Raw genomic sequence first — 22432 nt, 5'->3', positions numbered from 1 at the left:
ATATTCTCAGGGGTTCAAACAAGTTGCTGTCTGCCTAAGGGAAGGCCGATCTGGTGATTAAAGCATAACCTCCAGGGAGAAGGAAATCACAGTTGTATTCCCCGAATGGCCGCATATTTGTGAAGTCACCAAACTTTTCACGCCTCTGCTCTCCAAAGAGGGACAGAGCCTATTTACAGTGCTTCACCAGCCCATCCACATTTGCATGGTGATAGCAGAGCAATGAGAAAGAGATGGCGTTGAAAGGCAAATTACCTTTTGACTTACTTCCATATATGCATTTATAGTTGTGCCACAGATGGAGCAGTACCCAGTGCACATATGTCTTTGCTTATAACATGCATTTTTACCCCATTCATGCCTTCCCCCTCCACTCTCTCTTTTCTTAGGCATTCATAGCTATCATTCCCAAGAACATCTGAAAACAACGGGATGGCATCACCCTCCAGCTCCCCCTTCCCTGGCTCTCTCAAGAAGCTCTGTGTCGTATTGTCAGTGTTTTATATATTTACACCAACAGAGGAGGCCTGGGATGTGGGCTTTTTCGTTTATATGAGTCTCACCGCCACAGGGGGTATTTAACTTTCTGCCCTGGTTGCTGTAATTCTCTCTCCAGTGGATATACAGTTCAGATCAGGTTCCTATTGCTGTGATGACAGGCATTCAGCAGGCACTGTAATTGCAGAGTTAAAACAGCTCATTTTCTTACTGGCAAGCTGTAGTTAAAGAGGTGCTAGGAGGCAGCCTGGCTGTCTGCAGAGGAACTGATCAAAGCACTGAAAGGCATCTGGCTTGTCTCTGTTTTCTTTCACCACCCCCCTTGCTGATGGAGGGGAAAAAAAAGAGGGAAGGAGAGAAAAAGCGAAAGAAAAAAGAGAGGAAAAAAAGGAGGAAAAAACTATTTAAAAGGAATTTATGAAAATGAATACTTGTCCCTTTCCTGAGGGTAAAAGGCAGTGTCTTATTAGAGATACTAAACATAGTTGGGTTAAGTTATTTTTTAACTCTCCAGATTTTTTAATGAGAAAATTGGGGCTTGTGAATGTTCATTTGTGTCTGTTTCCATTAGTCTTTCCCAGTGAGATAGCTAAACTGTTGGGTAACGCTTTCCACACTGCAAGGCTTTCCTAAAGGAGAGCTAACTTTCCCTGTCTCTGTACCAATGTCGTCTTTTCTTATCAGACTCAGCTTTTTCCCCTTCTGACCTCTACCCTTTCCTGAAGGACATGTGGCCCTAGCCTGAATGTTATGGACAATGGGAATCTGTACCCTGGATTAATTGCAAAAGTATAAATGCAACACATTTTTCTTTACATTTATTTGTTCTAATTTGCTCCAGTTCTTCCTGTCATAAATTCCAGCAAATCACAAAGGAAAAGGTAAATAGAGTTGACAAACCACATGAGATGTTCGTACGAAGGATAAAAGAAAAAAAACTCCAAAAGCAGGGAAAGACATCTATCAAACAAATTGAGATCAATGATCCAAAAGGCACTAAGAAGTCAATCAAAATGTTTCTCCCAGTGAGATAAGGGAACCCCCAGGCAAGGAATAGCTCCGTCTCCAAGTAAGAAAAGAAATGTTGCATCCTGGGGAAAAGCACCAGTCAGGTGAAAATAACTGAAATGTGGGAATCACTTTCCATGAGCCAAGAGGATAAAAGATTATCAGGGCCATAAGAGCCAGCAGCTGAGGGCTCATGCTCTCCTCCTGCAACTCTGCTAAGTCCCTGCTTATGGGGGCTTTGACAGAAAAAGAAATGGAACATGATCTTTATATACTATTTGACAACATTTTTCATCCAGGTTTCCAGTGCAAAAGGAGCAGGATTTCTGCTGTCTCTTCTGAGCATTCAGTCATCAGAAAGTCATCAGGGAGAGGGCTCATTCTCACTTTCGTTCCCCTCACACTTCATTTTTTTCATTCACTATCTCCCAATGGTGACACCACCATCTTCCCACGGACAAAAGAGGAGTTCAGAGTCTTTGAAAGAAGAAAACAAACTCAGTAACTCAACAAGGAGCCTAGACAGGCAATGTTGCAAATTAAGTTGAAAGAGGCACAGTTACTGCACCATTATTTGATTTCCCCTTCTCTAATCCCTTGCTTGTAATTAGCATAATTTATTAACATATTAGAGCCATGCATGTGAACCCTCTTTATAGTTGCTGAGTGCTCCCTGAGGCTGCCTAGTGAAAGCTTTTCCCCACTGTTTAATAATATGTTACATAAGGAAAACCAGCTTCTGATATCATTTAAATTATGACTTTCCTTTCTGCCTCTGAACACTCATTTCCTTTAAATGAGGTTAATTTCCTTAAAGAATGAAAATCCTCAGATTTCAGTTTTCCATTCATTAGACCCCCTTAGTTCAACATGAAAAAGTCACACGCCGAAAGAGAAGGAAGAAAAAAATCCATTGAACTTCAAACATAACCATCCTGAGAAGTTTTCCTGTGATCCTGGCTCCTCCTCTTCTTTCTTGGACCATGAAGGGCAGGATGCAAGCTCTTAGGAGATGAAGATGGACAAGGCACTTTACATGAAGCTAGTTTCTTCCATCCACATGTAAAGTCCACTTAGCACTAAGGGCATTTTCAGAGTTGCAAACATACAGTCCTTCTTTGGGGCAATTACTTGGTGGTTTAATGGGACAACAGCCAAACAGGGATTTCTTCAAATCCCCCTAGATTGTTTCCTTCCTTGCCATTAATCTACTGCTGATATGTGGGATAGGATGAGCTAGCAGGGCCACCCCTACCCCATATGGAGATCAGTCTGATGCTGGTCCATCTTCGGGCAAAGAACACAGCCATGGCCACAGGACTGCAGCACTTTGACCACTTCAGCTAACCTTCACCTTCACTCCTCACTCTCCTGAACTAAACCTACTGCTCATGTTGCTCATGAAGCAGCCTCTTCAGCTCTTTACTAGCTGTTCTAGAGCTCCTCAGTGCTGTGATAGCCCAAACTGAGGCCAGTTTCAGGACCCAAAATGTATGTTGAAATGTGACATTTCCTTCTAGCTCCTCCACATTCTGTACAGAAATATAAATATATATTCTTCTTGAATGCTGGCTCAGGAGTTAGTTAGCCCTAAGTACATGGCCAAGTACTAGCTAAGCAGAAGACATGCTCAAGAGAGACGAAAACAGTGTAACAGTTTTTGAAGTACTAGCCAAAGTTGGTTTTCTGCTCTCCACTGACTGCTTGTGTGATGTTCGGCTCACCCTGTATGTAAGTGCTTGACTCTAGCTGAGTTCAACGTGATTTAACTGCTAATACCTTTGAGGATTTAGGCCTCTGTTATATTTCAATAAACTGGGAATAAAGTAATTTCTGCACCTTAAAGAACAGCTGTGAGCTATTAAAGCTCGTGGCTGTGCACTCTAGGTAGATAATACCTCCTCCTGTCATTGTAGCGAGCGTATCCCAACCGCAGATGGCATTTGTAGCTGTAGAGTGATGCATAACAGCAGCATCATTCGTGTGGATGATAATTTAAATGCAGTGTTACCATGTTAACAAAGAGTGCTCCCTGCTTTATTAAAAAATAAGTACGTACAATAAAAAAGCCTCCAGTGTCCTCCCACTGAAAGGCATTATAAACACATCATTTTGGAAACAATACGGACAGAAAGAAGCTCTGAAGAGAGCCATGTGCTCATTGCTCTGCTGGCAACTTCATGGCGGACACCTGTCAAACACTGGCAGTGCACTAGGATGTGCACGAGGTTTCATTAAGGAGTAAATAATGATGTGGGCTGGACAGCAGTCTGCTGCATTTGGGGCAAAATTTAGGTTTGGAGCTTATGTTTTCAGCTCCAATTAACCTTTCTCTAAGGAAAAAACAACCTTAATGGCACGAAATATTATTAAAAAAAAAAAAAAAAGCTTTAATTCACAGAGGAATTTTTTTCAGGACCTCAAAGAAAGAAGCAAATGTTATTGTTGTTATTACTTGGTGTTGTTTTTTGTTTTGTTATGTTTTGTTATGTTTTTAATCACTGGGGAAACTCAGGGACAATTAAAATAACTTGCTAGAGATATAAGAAAAAGACATGTTTCCTGCCTGATGCTGGAGATATATTGGCTTGGGGATTTCAGGGGATGCTTTTTGTGAGAAAACGCCAGTTTCCTGAGACCAAAATTTCTGTGGAAAGTGGCAAACTGTCTGACTGGGGATAATTCCTCCTATTCAGGTGAAGAGTTACCTCAGGTGGGAGAAACTCAGGCTCAGACAGCAGGTTTTGGATTTGTCTGCCCTCCTTGTTCAAGGCAAAAGCCACCAAGCTGCTTGAGGGAGCAGGACTTGCACAGCTTCCCGATGGCACGGAACAGGAAAACAAGTTCCCACCCTACTGGTTTCTGACTCCCAGCCCTTGACTGAACTGGTGTCTGCGCTCCCCCCTTCTCTTTTCTGAACCTGACTTACTGCAGCATTTACCTGATTTAGGTTTGCTCTTCTTTTATGCTTTCCTCAGGAGCACCAACATCTGGGATGTTGCAAGATATATAAAGCTTTTGGGTGTATTTATGTGTATTGAAATGTACTTTTCATGGTACAGCTGCACACGCCCTTTCCACTATTCAGCCTCCTCTCCTCCCACTTAAAAACAAGCCTTTTGAAAGCAGAAGGGAAGAATAATTAAAAAAAATTGTAATCTGCCTCAGGTAATGACATGATTGAAACATCACCATTTTGTCTGGAGGGTCACAGGACGGCTTTATGAGAAAGCTTTAAAGCTGCTAACTCTAAAGAACCTTTGATATTTCGCCTTTTGTTGTTGCTAACGTATTCTGCTTCCTGACTCTTGGAAACAAAGCCTGTACCGTGGGCCCTGTCGCTTCAACAAATTTGGTGCCAAACATGCTATGCCATGGGGCAGTTTGACAATCTAAGAAGATTAATTGAGCATATACATTTGAGATCTTCCAAGCTGTGTAAGTAATTTAGATACTTAACATGAAGTAGACATCGCAGGCCTGCAGACTGCTTTGGGAATACGATCCTTGGTCTTATATATTTCAGCTAGATGTGGTGTGGACCCTATGTGGTGATCTGGGTTTTAGCAAGGAAAAGTTTAGTGGCTCATGCTTCATTGTAACAGATAGATATGGAAGGGAAAACATAACTGATCTACTGAAAAGTACTCGTGATAGCATTAACAATAGACCTGATTGGCCAAAATGAGATTCCCACTCCTTAAATTACAAAATTGTCACTCAGAAGTAGCAATGGAGTTTTTTTGGCTTTGGACTAAGTCTTCTTGACTGTTTTAAAAGAACCAGGGAAGCCTGGGAATAATTCCTCACTTAGCAGTTCATATCATATCATTTCCTTGCTAGTTCTGTCTTTTACTGTGATTATGAACTAATATTTTATAGAACGTGATTTTTACAAAACTGTTCAGTTCCCAGAGTTGTTTAAATCTGGCAGGCAGGAATAGTTCTCCAATGGTTTGTGTTTAGTAGGCTTTGAAATGATCTGATACTTGCTCAGACAAAGTTATTTCTGATCAAACACTAGTAAACATAAAATAGAAAAATAAATCTTAAAAATAATTCATTAGACTAATAAATTCCAAAAGAATGAAAGAGAATTTGGGGAGAGGGTGTTGTGTATAAAGCTTACTCAACTAGCTGTAAAAAGGTTCTTGGGCTATGGTTGCCAGATATGCTTCACTCAACAGCAGCTCATACAAACGTTTACAAGAAACAAATAAGATGGATCATGAGTGCAATTGAAAATAATGTGTGGCTTTTACTTGGAACGACATTAACAGATACTTCTTAAAATCATACTGACATTTCTATTTGTACAAGAGCCTATTTGAGGAAAATATCTGTGTAAATACAAGATCCAAGAGCATTGGAAAAGATCTAGAATTTTGCACTCTAGCCAAAACCAAATGAAGACAAATGAAAATGAAGTGGTGCTAGCCAAATGAAGCCAAATCAAACCATGGGCACTACTGGGACATGTCCGTCATAAGCTTCTGGCAAAGACTTTTAGCAACTGAAAATGTTTCTGCTATTGCTTTTACAATGTGAATGGTTTGGTTCTTAGAAAGAGCTGTTTCTTGCTTGTGAAAATCAATGGAAATATTTAGCCTCTGGGTCCTGATGGAAAGTTGCCTCAGCTGAATTTAGCCAGAGACTCGATAACTTTGCCTAGAAATTGTCTTCACCAGCCACCAAATAAGATAAATGAGATGTCTAGGCTTGCAACGTAACTATTGATGTCTTTTGTGATACCAATGAGAGGGCATTAGTCTGCCATATTAGAAGAATAATTAATAATTATTATACATTTCATATATGTCTGCCATCCTGGGAAAAACTGAAAAGGTTGCTCCACCACCTTTTGATATGGAGTAATAAACTACTTTTCTCTTATTTATTTATTTATTTATTTATTTATTTCTTCCCTGGACCCACCCAACTCCTCGAGGCAATTTCCTGTAAAAGAGGGAGGTACAGGCAGCTTATGGAATATATGAATTCTATTTTATATGTCGTGTTGTCAGATACATTTAGCAGAGATGGGTGCAAAACATCTTACGGAATCAACAACTAATTTATAGGTGAAATACTGATTTTGTAAGTGATTTTGTCTTGGTTTCAAAAACTATTTTTTTTTAATCTTCTGGACAGGTTCATACTGAAACCATAAAACATAGAATTCAGTCCACCTTATAGCCCTGGAAGGTGATGACAACAAGCTCTAAGGTGTCAGTGGGACGCTTTAGACAATCTAGAAGCTGCTGTGAATATTGCCCATGTTCATAGCATCTAAGAGTTTCCACAGTTTTAAAGGAGGGTAGATGGTATGACTGGATTTTGATGTAGACCAACTCAAATATTTTCAGCTTTCATTTTGGTGTCTGTTCCAATGATTCACCTGTTAGGATTGATGTGATGGAGAACTGCAGGCCACAGGGCTGTTCTCAGAGGGGACTGTGCTCAGGCAACTCAAGTTGTCCAGGACCACCATCACAAACCACAACACCAACACTCTTAACAACATGTTAACAATCGTAACAACACAAAAAACTATGCAGCATGGAAGGAAGTTATAATCTGGAGATTTCTTAAATGATGTGTAAAAACTGAACTTCGTTAGCATAGGAGTAAGTGAGACATTTTTCATAGCCACATTACTGATTAACATATTGTCATGGATTTACAGCTGGGAGGTCCTCTGGGTAGTTTATTCATTTCTTTACCCAGTATGCTCCATATAGACAGTGTTTGCCCTCCTTGAGCTCTGTCTTGGCTATGATATAAGGAAAGGAGGGGAAAGAAAGCAAATGCTATGGAAAACAAAAGCGGTCTGAAGTATAGCTGAAGCTAGCTCCAGCTGTAACAACAGGGTTGTGGGTTTCTAAATTTTAATCTCCCAGAAGAATCTGTATCAAATTCTTTAGCCCAGAGGTCAAAAGGGTTTTAGTAATGGAACAGGACAACTTGGCTTGTAAAGTCTTCTGGGCAAAGGTCTTCCATTGTCTGTCTGAGCACATCTGTGGAATATGTCTATGAAAGGTGCTTCAAAGCCACACAGTAATATGTTTTTTTTTTGTTTTCTGTCATGTCACTAGCTGCAAAGATGACACACTACACAAGACAAAATTCAGACTGATGATGTAGCAGACAGCAAAAACAACTCTCTCTCTGAGCAAATAGGTAAGCAGATTACACATGTTCTTGAGCATAGCCCATAATCATAGCAGGAAAACTATATCAGGAATATTTTTTGTTTTTTCTCATTCTGGTGGTATTCAGATACAAAAGTGTGTGTGATTAAGAATACAGGCTGTGCAACTTCGGAGATTCAGGGTGTTTAGTACTGGTAAGAAATTGAAATAAAGTTGTATAAGTTGGTTGAGAAAATGTGATGTGAAGCCCTAGCAACATGGAAAATAAATGATGACTCTCTGATCTCTCAGGACTGCTTCTCCAGGTCCTGTGAGAGTCCAAGAAGGACCTTCCATCACGCAACTCAGCACCAGCCTAGCACTGCAAGCCATTCCTCTGCAAAACAGAGCTACTCACATCACCAACCCATGGCACAGGCTACTGTCCAAATGGGCAGATGTGTGAGAGAGGGTAGATGACCAACACCACTCCTGTGGTCAAATATAAAGAAAGATAAGTTTTCCATTTCCCACAAAAATATCTCTTTCCACAGTGCTAGGAAACCTAACATACGTTTCGTATACAATACCAGAGAAAGTTGAGTAACAAAATAAATGCCAGCGTGAAAGGCAAGGGGTGAGGCATACGTACAGTAAGTCTGGTAGGAAATACAAGCTAATCTTGAGCCACAATGTGAGCACACAAGGTCTAGAGACAAACCTTTGGTTTCTATTGCAGCAGGAACTGAGCCTAGCGCTCTGTGCCATGCTGGACCCTAAATGATGACCTAACCTTCAATCATTCATGGGTTTTGTGGCTTGCAAATATTAATTGCTATATAGCTGGGGGAATCAAAGCTGCCATAGTGCAGAATCTTTCTCCCCTTCCCTGTCTCCTCAAAGTTTAAAAGTGGGCACTTTTCCTCATTGCTCCAGCTCTCACAGGACAGAGCCAGAATGTCCCCATTTAAGCGGAGCAAACGTTTTTCCAAAGGGTCAAAGTTCACAACGAGCTTGTAAGCAGATTATGAAGCTGGTAGAAAGGCCAAAGGCACCCTAAGTCTTTACATTCCCAAAGTGCTGTGTTAAACTCTAGCCCAAGGATGTACTTAACCCCAAAGAGAACGGAGGTCAAGTGAACTTGCAGCGTTTCAAATGCAATCAGCTTGGAAAAGTAGCTGTTTATAAAGAAGTATATTACAGAGACAAGCTAATGTTAGCATTCCCTCTCTGCAAATAAGCCTGACCTATTGCTAGTCTTGTCAAAGATCTGCCATCTTTGTTTTATAGCATAGAACAGTAAGACTTTATTTCAGTTTAGGTTAATTCCCAGGGAACATTTTGGCTTAGGGGCATTGAAAGTCGAAGGAGATGTGGGGGGAGTATTTATGCCATCTGTCTTTAGGTACTTAACTCAGACTGGCTCCATACACTGTCAGCAGAGGGAAGGAGGTGTTTCCAGAAGGCAGTTTTGAGTACCCAAACTGCACCCTGAACCAGTATCTCAGTGCTCCCCTCTTTCCACAAAGTTTGCAGAGCCCCAAGTTCAGCCATGCAGAGATAGAGCTTTGCACTTTCTCTGTATTTTCTTTAAGGTATTCAGAGCTGTGTGTAAGGTGGTAATTGACCCTCATAACCACCACCATCACCCCCGGCATTTATAACACCCAGCTGGTGTGCATGTGCGTGCTGCACGGCAGGAATGCATCACAGATAGGGGTGTCAGGCAGAGTGGGGCCACAGCACAGGGCAGCACAGTGCTTCTGCAGCCAAACACACATCTTGGAAAACAAAACAAAACAAAACAAAACAAACATAACAACAACAACAAAACAAAACAAAACAAACAAACAAAAATGTTCCACTGGGACAAGCTTTGTCCAGCCTCACCAGCCCCTTGTACTTTTCCACCAGGGACAGGGATACCTAATGACTGTGGCACGTATAGCAAAAAGACACTGTTGAGCTTGCTGAGGACACTCAATAGTCCCATTTTGTTTTTCTTAGGATGAAAAGGAACAAACCTCTTTTTTGGCATCAATAACTTTGTCTTAAACGGGAACAACATAAAAAATATATAACAAATCTTAAGGTTGCCTTTAAAAGGCTGTAGCAACTAAGAGCATGTCTCCTATGAAGACCTTATGCTGTACATGTCATCACTTATTATGCCTATTCCTATAACCATCATAATTAATATTACCATAACCACTAGGGTGGCACTAGCAATAGCACTGAGGAACCACAGTCATGAACTAAGATCCCTTTTTGTGGGTGTCAGCAGGACAGCATGAAGTCAGCATAGGAAGTCAAATGCAATATTTTTTCAGAGACAGCTCAGCAATACCTTATATTATCACTGCAAGACACCAGTTGAGATGTGGCAAAAAGCAAGGGATGAGTGGGCGATACTCCACTCAGTACTGATGATTTCCCAGCATATTTCTACATCTACAATATTCGCATGCTCCAGGTGCCAAATATTGCTTGAGTGGACATTGGACTTGTACGGGTATTTCATGGAAGAAACAAGTCTTTTCTAGCCCTTTAAGTGTTCTCAGGAGGTTTTGCCTCTTTGTTTTTGGTTTATGATAATATTAATCTTGTGTGAAACTTTCAAAATTCTGAAGCTTAGAAGTTGTTTCTGTAAAGCCCAGAAGTGTGCTGTGGAATGTGTAAAGTTTTAATATTTGAGGATTTTATAATAGTCTCAGAAACACTTCTGCTCTGTCAGGTAGACTGACTATTCTTGAGCCAGGAAGCAATTAAAATATGTAATATGTATATTTATTCTTATATGTAGACTTTGTCTCCAAAAAAGGAAATTTTCAAGTGCCCTTTCTTTGTAAGAATTTGAGAACAAACTAAGCAAGCATTTCTCATGGCAGATCCAGATAGATTTAGTATGGGTTATGAGAAGGGAAACTCTCAGGGAACATTTTAAATGCAGTGAAAATTCTCTATCCAGGAGAGCACAATGATTTCAGTTTTCCTGGGATGCCACACATCTTGCTCAAGAGCCCTGAGTGTTGAACAATCCATTAAGAAATGCTGTCTTCAGTACAGCTCTCTCAGCTCTTTCACAAGTAATTGCCTAATTGCAATAGTATCATTTATTAGCTTCTTTGCTTGAGGCTTCTTCAGCTTCAGCTTCTGCTCTTGGGCATCCTCCTTTGAATTGTAGCATATACCTCAGCTAATTATAATGTGGTATCACTTGATAAAGCCAACTGAGATCATAATGGGAAGACACTGAAACATCTGCCAAGATCTGAAAATTGCATTTTTCTTTTTACTTGCGCCAAAGACAGGTTACCTGTAATTAGTTCTAATTTATAAATAAGTGCAGTCTGTACTTCTAAAAGTTACAATATCATGCCTTGCCCCCTTTTTAGAGACAAGTTAGGAATCATACATCTCAATCAACTGTATGCCTTTTCTGTGTTGTCAGGAATAATAGCCTTGCATGAGAAATTAGGTGAGAAAAGGAGAAAGGGATTTTTACAAGCACCATCTAAATAATCACAGGACACAAATCCAGAGTGACAAAAACAGTGGATCATGTCCCAAAAACTGAAATCACAGGAGTTCCAAAATTGTCAATACACATTCTTTTTGTACGCTGCTGGAATTTTGGATATTTATTATTCAGGCTTTACAGCTATTTTTCAAATCCTTTTGAAATCTCTTTTTGTGTTGCTATTTTTAACTCTAGCTGTGATTCTCAAATCATCACATGTCTCCAGGAGCTGGGATTTTGGAAAAAAAAAAAAAAAAAAAACTACTTTCACAAGAGCTGGAAAACTGTGATCAGATATATCTCAGCCTGTATTATATATGCACAGATTTTTTATTATTATACTTATATTTTAAGCCTTATTTGTTCTTGTAGGATTCAAATGGTTCTGCCTGTTTTGACACAAGCTGTAATCATGGCAGGACAGTGTAGGTAGACAAGCAGCCCCCTGGCCAGGTACAGTTTTGTGAGAGCACCAAGCTGGAGCTTCAAAGGGGCCATGCAGAGGGACTGAGGCAAAAAAAAATGCCTATGGATTTTAAATAGCTTTGCAGCCTAGATTTGAGACACTCTGACAGTCAAACACAATGAAAGCTGCTTTCACCAACCCCTATTATTATGTTCCTGATTATCAGCAGCCCTTCCTAGCAGTCTTCTTCAATATAGATTTAGGAAGGAAAGAGAAATCACCTCATTACTATCAACACTTTGGCATTTGCCTTCTGCCCACAGCTCCAAGTAGGTGCTGTGGAGAAGCTCTGTGTAGGGAGCACTTCTCGTTTTGCAGATGCCTTCCTGTTGTCCAAAAAAACATCTCTCTCCATTTTCTTGTGCCACCTGATATGCTTCCCAGTACACACCCTGCCTTCTGGCCACCACCCTTGAGATGGACTAGGCTGAACAGGCAGTCAAAGATGAAGTGATGACTGGTGCCTTGAGCTTGTGACATCCCCTTTGGTCTGTTTTTAGAAGGCTGTTGAAGATAAGCTGTTAGCAGGCTACTTAGGCCAAGAATTAAAAAAAGATGCAAAAGAAGATGGTAGATGTGCTGAGGAGGACACTGAGCTGTACAGAAATAGAGGGAGTACTTTCCAGAAGGACTGCTCCCTTTGCAGGCTCATTTTGTGCCTCGAAATGCCTGCCTGCAATTTTGCACCCCAAGTGGGAGGACAGGAGGAAGCCTGATTCTAAGCAGTTTTAATGACTTGATTGTACATAATAGTAATCATGCAGTACAGGATCCCAGCTTCTCCCCATCACCCACTTTGTAAAGCCTTTATTTATTTATTTTCCAGATATTATCCCTCATATAAGGAGCTGAACCAGAGAACAAACACATAACTGTGTCAAGATAAAACCCTGGCTTCTTGAATTTCTTGACTCACCCTGGAAATGGATTTTATGTCCATGTCTGTGGTTTCTCGTCTCTCTCTTCCTTATTTCTAACAACCACTTTGTATTAAATGTTTCATCACAGACATTTGGTCATCCTTTAAGTCTTTTGCTGAATACTTGCTTGTGTTGCAGTTCATCCACAAATAAAGACGAGAGTGAGTAATGAGAAAATAAACCTTCCCCTGTGCTGTTTCTCTTGCTTCTCTGCTTCTGCTGCCATGGTTTGACCAGAGTAACTGTGGGCTGCAGAGGTTGCTGCACCCTCGCAGGAGATGGAGAGGCACTTGGAGGAAAGGAGAAGACAATTCAGCCTCCTTGGTTTTGTTTTAAGAGATTAATGATGGGTGTCAATCAGGAACCTGTTTTCTAGTCAGAAGCCTTTCTTTAGAATCCAATTAATGTCAGGTAAATTACAGACCAGCTGTTTACTACTTTTGACTGATTAATATGTTCTATTTTAAAAGCAAACCGCTAATCTTCAGACAAGTCATCACCATCCCAGCCTGCCCAAACATTTGATAAATCTTTACATTAGGTAGGTGCTTTAAATCATTAGTTCAGAGTCAACGTGGCAGATATGTAGTATCCAGTGATGTTCTTGCTCTGTAGAACTTTGCAGAAATCATTCAGAACATACTTCTCTAGGACATTTCTGCTCATACTGCACCAAGTGTTGCTCTAATCCAGACAATTTGAAGTTTGGGATATTGGCTCTTGGGGATATTTCAAATACTTTCGTTGAGCACTGAAAATTTCCATCTAGGTGATGTACATTTCTAAAAACCATTAACAGGTTCGGCACTTATGAATTTCATTAGATTAAGCTCAAGAAATTTGACAAGAGTCTTCAAGGTCGTTGTATTCTACAATTAGGCTTAATAGAATAGTGCAGTCTTTGCCTAAAATATGCCATTAACAGGTGGTTTCCTTACAGTTGAAACGGGTTAAAAAACAAACCACAAATACACTACTTTTTAGTCATATTTAGGCAGAAACTTGAATGCCGGTTCACAAATATTCTAGCTTTGGCTAGATGTGAAGTATTGATTTACATTAACTCCTCCAGCTGTTCTAGAAATTGCATCCCAATTTTGTAATACTGAATTTCACCAAAAATAAGAACACATTTTGGTAAAATACTTATTGATGTTAACTTGTTTTCAGCCATATATTACTGATGATAAAGTGCTGTGCATTATTTGATTTTTGTTCAGAAGCAGAGGATGCTCACACAGTGGTAATTTCTTTTCACTCTGTGTGTGTGCTTGCCTGTGTGTGTGTGATCATAGCTATGCTTTTTGTGAAAGTTTTGTGCTCTCCAAAGAAGCAGTATGAAGCAATCAGTTAGCTCAAGATACCAGACAGGGATTCACAAGCCCAGGTCCTGCTCTTGGTTTCAGCAGGGACCTTTGACAAATCACTCCATCTCTTCCCCATTCTCTTTCCCCTCCTGCATATGATCTTTTGGTTTCATCCCCACCATAATCTCCTCAGGACAGAAGTCATCCAGGACAAGTTTTTGCACAGCGCTCACCCATCACTGTCAGTTCACCTTGATCCTTGTCTCTCTCCATCTTCTCTCTCCACACCCTGACACTGGGGTCACATCCACAGATGTCTCAAAGCCCTCCTCCAAGACTGGGGCTCAACTGGTGCTGCAGTGGCTGTGCCCTTGCAGAGGGAACAGTGGGGAACATCCAGCGCTCCTCTGAGCACCACGAGTTTTGCTAGGATTAACCCAGCCACTTGTTTATTCCCCAGGTTAATTTCACACGCCAAGCACCAAGCTTGTGTTAATTATATGATTTACGGGCTGTGTTTTTCTTTTCATTGCATCGTAAAAAATGGCTTGAATAAAGATGCTTGTTCTGGTAAATTTTCACTTGTTTGTGAATGGCCTGGAAATAGTTAACAGCAAGCACATACTCTGGGCCAAAAGGGACCGGAAGGTTCAGATTATTGCCTTATTTATTTTATTTTATTCCTAATTAACATTTTACAAGCTCTGAATATGTTTACAGAACTACATGCAGGAAAGGGCATATGAACAAACAGAATTAATAGTCATTGACAGCTCCATAACACACCCAGAAGATTAAAATATCATAGAGCAGTCTTTTGCTTTTTTTCTGGTGGAAGACAGACAGGCCCATTTACAATAAGAATAAAAGTTCACCTTGATGGTTTTATTTTCTAACCCAAGCCCAAGTATTCAGGAGGAAAACCTGATCTGCTGGTGGGGAAATCCACCAAATGGCTTTTTCAGGGAGAGTCTGAATGTTGATGACGATCTGGGGTTGTTGGATTGGAGGGGAAAGGGGGGAAGAGCTAATCCTGTGGATAAAATTATAAAATTGTTAAAATTAGGAAACGGTTGATGTTTTCAAACAGACCAGAATAAACTTATTACTTAGATCTGCTGAAAAGTTTCCACCTTTCTGGTGAGCCCTGGAGGAGCACCTCGCTCCTGTCCTGCCTGCTGCAGTAGCAATATTGAATCCTTTTAAACAAATCACCACCCTCTTTTCCCTAAGCTTTGTCTGCTGCTTGCATTGGTAAATGCAAGAGTTCTGGGTCCCATCAGCCAATTGCCCAAGGAGAGTTTTATGACCATTTTTTTTAACTGCCAAGGGAGAGGCTAAGGCTGTTTATCAGAGAACTGCAAATGCTCAGTCCTCCAAGAAATGTTCATATAATGCCCTTGGGATAAACATTGCCTTACTGAAGTGTTCTTAAGCTGTCCATTACTTTCCTTTTGAGAAAGAAAAAGAAAGATATTACCAAGAAACAGGGAATGATTGCACAGCATGGTTAAAATCAGAAATTATCTGTTGATGGGGAAAAAAAATCACACTTTTCTCCCAAAATGCATTCTTAATTGGGAACAGATCAGTACTGAGGAGATCTGGGTGTAGATAAATTAACCTTTCCTGCTTAGCTAGGGTGCAAAAGAAAAACATCCTCAAGAACTTTAACCATCACGATAGAAAAAAAATGTGCTTCATTACTCATTCTACCAGTTTTTCTGTGATCTCGAGCAGAACACAAACCTAAGTAAATTATTCATCTATAGTATCTGAATTTCAGTTGGATAATATTGTGAAAGGAGTTTTACATGCATTTAGATGCATGTTGAAATCCATGAGAGTTACAGTTCCAAATTGCTTGAGTATCTCTCAGAAGCTCGGCGAGCACTTGTCAGCTTCTTTAGACATGTAGGTGTTTTCTGTCTCCTCTCTCCTTTGTGAATCCCAGTTTTAGGGCCAGACATTCACCATATTCCTGAAACATGAATATATTAGTTACAACTTGGTATTATTTGCATAGTTTTTCCCTCCCTCCAAATTCTCACGGTTTCCAATGTCAGCACAGCTCTGCCAGAAGTAAGGTTGGAACTCTCTCGTAAGCAAGTTGTTGCTCCTTGGTGTTGCTTTTACCACTGAGTTTCCTTTGCTGACTCAGAAGGGCCTCATAATTCTGCTTTTTCCAGCAAACCACCATCAGTCAGAGTTGTCTTTCAGGGTAGTAGCAGAAGAAGGAAACTAGTAAAAAAGAGTCAGCATCAACAGATGATAGAGGAAAAATACAGGATCTTGATCAGCAGAGGACACAGCTATTTGAAGCATCAGTGAGTTTTAGCTACTGCAATAGCCCTTTTGGCTGGAGATAAATGGAGGCTGATTCCTATCTCCGCCCAGAGAACACCATGAGGTAGACCATCTGTGGCAGCAGTTGCATGCGCTAGCAGTCCTTGTTGCTTCTTCATCAAGACCATGATCTTAGTGCAACTATTCAGCTACTGGCCAATATTCTTCTATTACTGTTATCTAATTATGCAAGGAAACCTGCAGGTCATGCTTGATTCCCAGACAAGGAGAGGGCCAAAAAAAAATTCAGTTGAAACTGGTTTATGTCAAAGGGTGAATAACAGTGTGGCATAAACAAACAGCCCAACACGTTATCCTGTTTACATGGGATCAGAGAACGTTTGTAAGTCTGAGTCCTGAGGGAGACACTTGTAGTAATAATGTCCAGACTTCCTTTGCACAATGTTCAGAACTGCAGGAGAAAGGGAGAGAAAAATGAGTTTTAAGTGTTTTGTGAGAAAGAAATTGTGTAATGGGAAATTGATGTTGTTCTACTTTGCAACATTTTGTGCAAATGTGCAGATGTAAGTTTTCATCTGTCTTCCTAGAGAGAGTTCAGCCTATTGCTGGAGATTTGTGTAGTAGCATCAGGATTAAAGAGTGTTTGTATCTGTCCCAGATTTGTTTCTATTTTTATTTCTTGGATTCATACTTTCACAAAAAAAAAAAAAAAAAAAAAAAAAAAAAAGTTCAGCTTTTTATAAAAGAGTAATTTAATAACAGCAAGCTTTTACCAGGTAGAACTGAGCTACTCTTTCCTCTGTTGTAAAATTGTTGTCTGTGATTTCATTTCTGAAGAAATTTCATGTGGTATTGTTCTGTTCTGCTTTTTGAAGATTACTGGATACCGGGAGGAACTTATCTATCGTAAAACACTGAGAGTCAGTCCTAGGATGTTCCACCACCACAAATTCAAAGTCCAGACAAGGCAGCCTTCTCCTCTCATGAGATCTAAAGAACTGATGAATAACTCTTGCCCAAGTCATGCTCAGATGTTGTAAGCAACCAACAGTAGATGAATTCAAAAAGGCTGTGTGGTTGATGATTGTAATATGGTGGAGAAAAGTCCCTGTCTCTGCCTTGTTTTCATACAAACAAAACATGAGTGGGAAATACTCCTGTGCAGGATTTAGTCCTGCCTGCTTTCCACTGACCACTACATGGTACCAAGATCTTATCTCCTAACCTGGTCATCGTGGAGGAGCACAGCTCAGGTGCTAGGCTCACATTCCATGACCACTGAACACGGATGGGAGGGGTGGAAATTTGTGAAGGTCTGTGTAGCAGAGCTATTGTGCAGGGACAGACGGTGTTTGCTTGAATGGAAATGCTGCCTCATGGGACCTGAGCATGCTTTGTACACTCATTGTCCTCACTCAGTCATATCCCTTCAAGTGCACTGCATTTTCTGTCAGGTACTGCAGCCTCCATCCAGTTCACTGTAGCATGCAACTCAGTCAAGCTACCAATCCCATGATATGGATTACTGCACAGCCTCACTGAATTAAATCTTTTAACTTAGAAATGTTAAAAACCAGAAATTTATAACATGTAACTATTCTAAACCCTTTTTGTAGAACTTTCTATCCAGTAAAAACTGTTCATCTTTCATCCTTGACTGGAAGTTGAGATGTTCAGATAGATCATAGAAACAGTTACAGTCCTGAAAACATCCATAGGCTAGAAAATGCCCTAAATAAAATTAATCATAAATTACTTCAGATAATTTAGCAATTCTAAGGAGTCTCAAGTAGAATTTTTTTAAAGAGAAGAAAAAAAAACTCTTTGTGGTTTTTGTTTTGTTTTCTTTGTTTATTTTTGAAATATTTTCTCTCAACTGATGTTACTTTTAACACAGAAATATCCTGTTTATATTTTTAAATGTCTAATTCTGCTCCCAAGGAGGGCACAATCTGATCTGGGCTCCAAGCCTGAGCAGGGGTAGATATAAAGAACCCATTAATCATCTTCACCGTGTTAGCAGTGGGGAGAGAGAAGCAACCTTTTTTTTCTGAAACCCCTTCTTCTGCAAGGGGTCAGCAGAGTGGTCAGGAGCTGCAGTGGGAGAAGTGCCTGACAGAACCATACTGCTTCTGCTCGATAATCCCAGCCCCCTGTGTCCCTCTGTGTTACAGTGTGGGCCAAACTGTGTTCCTCAACAGCAGATTCTTGGCCATGTCCAACGCCTTGCCATGCCAAGTGAGAGCTGGTCTAAACGCCTCTTCTCCTAGCACGTGGACAACCAGAGACCAGACGTGGCTGTGAGAACCACGATGTGTCTGCACCCAGCTCCTGAGGCAGCCCATGTAAAAGCATCCCCTTTCTTTGGGGATTAAGTAGAATTGCCTGTGGTTTATAATTGAGATTGAGATCAGGAATACCATCTGTAGACAGCCTTTTACTCTTGATTTCATTTGTCACTCTGCAGTTTGACATGCAGACCCTGGCTTGAGAGTTAAAACTTCAGCAAACAGCAGAAAGTTCAAGGAAACATTTGGAAATGAGGATCTCTTGACTAATGGTACTTATTTGGACCCCCTTTGATCAAGTATAATGACACTTAAAAGACAGAGTATTTGGGTTGAGAGTTCTTAAGTGGAAATCATATTTAATGCCCCTATCACTGCTTCTTAAGGGAAAAAAAAATATTATTTTTTTTTTAAAAGAAGAAGAAAAAAGCATGCACAATAGGCACTTCAAGGTTGCCTCCCCTTCTCCCATCCTGGTTTATGACAGAGGTGAAATTTTTCGCTTTGCTATTTATTGACTTGCTTTAGTGTTCTCAGATGGAAACATTATCAGACTCATCACCACAGGATAGATCAAAGACAGCAGATCTGACTCCTCCCCGGGGTGAAGATAAACTGCTGCACTTGACCTGCGCCTGGAATGTTTAATGGGGTCAAAATGTAGAAAAATAATAATAGTCATTCCCTTCCACCTCCGCACCAGCCTTCCCTGGGATCCTTTAATGGCTACTGCATAGGACAAAGCAGGGGCTTGTATTCCTTTCAGACATGGATCATTTCTAAAAGTAAAATTTTGGACAACTGGGAAGTCCATTGCTTTTTGCCTCCTTCAGCAAAGGACTCTTTTTTCAAAATTCAGGAAGAGACAAACACTAAGTCCCTTCAATTTCCTTTTAAATTGCTGCCTACCAGACTCTTCCTCCCAACTAACAAAATAAGCCTCTTCTCTTGCCCTAATCCTCCTCTCTTTTTTTCTTTTCTTTTTTCTTTTTTTAAGCTTAGATTGTCTTAAAAGAAATGGTGTTCCAGCCTTGCTTTCCTTCTTGGCACTGAAGGAGAAATATCTGTAGGACTGAAGGGTACTGTCTTGTCTCAGGATCAAAGCAGCAGACTTCATGGGCCCGAGCGCGCAACCAGCGTCAATGTGAAGCACAGCAGGCAGCTCTGTAACAGCAAGCAGTAGAGACTGCATCACACCTTGCGTCTCCTAATGATGGCCTCTATTTTGCTTGCAAAAATCCTGCTACAGCAGCTGCCTCTGGCCATGTGCAAAGTGCCCCTGCCTTTTGTTGTGATCATGAGCTCCAGGATCCTGTTAGTTTGCAGTAAATCACTCACAGCAGCCCCAAAAATGAATAATTTGGTCAAGTCATGCGCCAGCTGGTGTCCCGTAGAGAGTCTGTCTACAGACACCTTTGTGGGTTGCCTCTTCTATTTCCTGAGCATGAGAAGCCCTTATTTCAGATCCTGAGCTTATTGCAGCTTCTGGGTGACTGCCATGACCTCATTTATAATGTTGCAGAGCTGCACTGATTCATCTCTTCAGGAAATATGGTCTCACTAGGCTTGTCCAGCAAAATATGGACAAGCTGTGAGTGACCCCGTTTCCACTGTATAAGCTCTCTCCAAAACAGAAACAGTCTCTTCTTGGCACTGCCATTGTTTTATGAGTGCCTCGGAGTTCTTGTGAAGGGGAAAGGTGTCCAGTATTGCAAACCGTGGTACAGTGCTAATAATAAATGCACAATACAGGCAGCTTTGAAAGCAATGTTCTAAGAGTGTGTGGTTTTGAAATGTGCTTTGCAAAACCCACACCATTTTAGCACCAGCTCAACCTGCTACCTTCATTCTCAAGTCTCTTCAATCCCAATTTTATCAGGAATAAATGTAGGCTAGTCCATTAGAGCTGTAACTTGTTTGCTGAGAGATTCCTGGAATACATCAAGAGGCTTCCTGAGTAACTGAAATGGTCACTAAAGTTACTTCTCACTGCATTTTGGAACTAGCTAAACCCAAATCTTTCAGATAGCAAAGGCTTTCCACTTTCCCTGACTCTGGGAATTAAGGCACATACTAAGCATGTTTCCAAAAAATGGTCTGCATCATTTCAGCTTATCTGTAGCCACCACCTATCATTCCTCCTGGTGCACAGGCCTCGTCTAACACAATAAATCAGAGATAGAGGTTTACCTTGAAAATCACCTTTTGATAGAGGAGATCATGGGAAGCATAATGATACTGTCTGAAAGTTACAGGGTTTTATTAGCTGTATGGACAGTTTCCATATCTAAGCACATCTTTAGCATCAAAACAGACACATGAAGGAATACAATGGGCACGGTGAGCAGAACACCCACTGGTACAAATACTCCTGGCAGCAAGCTGTCATAGCTTGACTTCCATGACTTAAATACTCCTAATTTGCTATTTGTATTTTGTTACCTTCTGACAAATCCCCACCTGCCCACCTGCAGGTATGCATTGCCTGGGGTGCTAAGTGAGAGATATGGCTAAGGGAAAAATCCACTGGCAATACCAAAATACCATTAAGAGCCAGAGCTCGGTTAAATGCAGGAAATATCCTTTCTTCTGCACCCTGTTACCCAATCACGTGTTATGGAGGCCGAGCCATAATGTCCTGCAGGGCACTGGCAGTTTAGGATGGGCACGTACAAGAAGATTGCTGATATCATGGAAATGGGAAGTGTGTTCCTAGCATTAGCCCTTGAAGCAGAGTTGATTTATTTGGATTGCCTTTGATCTTTTAATTACAATATGTTTTCATTCTCAAAGCCATGGGTCCAGTTTATCTTGCTATAATTCACATGTATTAGTTTCCTTATTCTTGGCACCTCAGAGCTGCAAGTCTGTGCCTCTCCTGTAGGACAAGGAGAGGTGAACCTTGCATTTTGGCTTCAGAGTGCTGCTGCTGGGGCCATTATGGAGAATTTGAGGTGATTCATTACTTAAAGATATTTGGGCCCATTCTCCAAAGTTGGAAAGAATTCTGGGCAATCTGCCCGCTCTACCCAAATTTGCTGGTGTTTTCCCAGAATATATGCAAAACTGAGGGTGAGGTGTATCAGTGTGTACTTTGAAAGAATATGTGAACTGCAAGGCAAAGATTGTATTTTGTTTCCTAATTCCTTTGTTTGACGTTTCTTGACAAGATATGCTAGTGTTGGAAGTAAACTAGAGTTTATTTCAACCTGGCATAATGGAGTCAAATTGTTTTGTTCATGTGCTAGTAGTTCATTGTGGCCTTAAAGAACCTTTTTTTTTTTCTTCATAGGCTTGTATAAAGATGTCTAGTTGGAATCCACAGCGGGTGTAAAATGAAGAGGATTATTCTCTGCAGCAGCACAGCCATATTACTGTCATAACTTACACACTAGGTGTTTCTCTCAGGTCTTAACTCTTAACTGTACCTCTTTAAAGCCCAATATACAGACATTCAAAAAGAAAATATGTGCATTTGTTTGGCAAGGGCCTACTGTCTTCTATATAAAATAAATAAATAACTTCCAGGAGAGGAAAAAGCCTTGGAGAAAGCAAGCGTTAATTTTTATAGCTAAATACCACTGAAAATCAGTAACCTGAAGAACTGTTTGCTCTTTTATATTTGCTCTATTAATCCCTGTTGGCATTAACAGAGATGTGCTGAGAAGGACAGTTTTGAATAAACAAAAGTGGAATTAGTCCGGAGTAGAGCATTCACTTATCTGAGTCATTGAGTAGTTGGTTGGGAACAACAGAGGTCACAAATGATTTTGAGGTTTAGCCTATTTCTAGCTATGGATTTTCATTTTTGTAACTAAAACCCAAGCCAACTATAAAAAGTATATATATATATATATATATATATTTAATTCATATATGATAGACCCTAGCAGATCATCAGTACATTATAATGTGCATGCCTGGACAAAAACTTCCTGGAATGACCTCCGATGAACTCTAGATTATTTTGTCAGGTATTTATTGTCC

At 40.5% G+C, this 22432-nt stretch overlaps 1 long non-coding RNA gene across 2 annotated transcripts; it reads left to right on the top strand.

Annotated features, from left to right (window-relative positions):
• The first annotated feature begins 4800 nt into the window (after nt 1–4800).
• Nucleotides 4801–22001, top strand: LOC121078068. Of its 2 annotated transcripts, none has more exons than XR_005824451.1 (3): nt 4801–4944; nt 7602–7686; nt 21738–22001. It is a non-coding gene; the product is annotated as an uncharacterized LOC121078068 (long non-coding RNA). The 2 variants fall into 2 exon arrangements; XR_005824452.1 differs by lacking the exon at nt 21738–22001 and adding an exon at nt 12450–12586.
• Nucleotides 22002–22432: the final 431 nt, after the last annotated feature.

This window comes from Cygnus olor, chromosome 14, assembly GCF_009769625.2.
Source record: "Cygnus olor isolate bCygOlo1 chromosome 14, bCygOlo1.pri.v2, whole genome shotgun sequence".
Classification (NCBI taxonomy): domain Eukaryota; kingdom Metazoa; phylum Chordata; class Aves; order Anseriformes; family Anatidae; genus Cygnus; species Cygnus olor.
The sequence above is the reverse complement of the archived record's forward strand: the minus strand, read 5'-3'. Positions and strand labels throughout refer to the sequence as shown.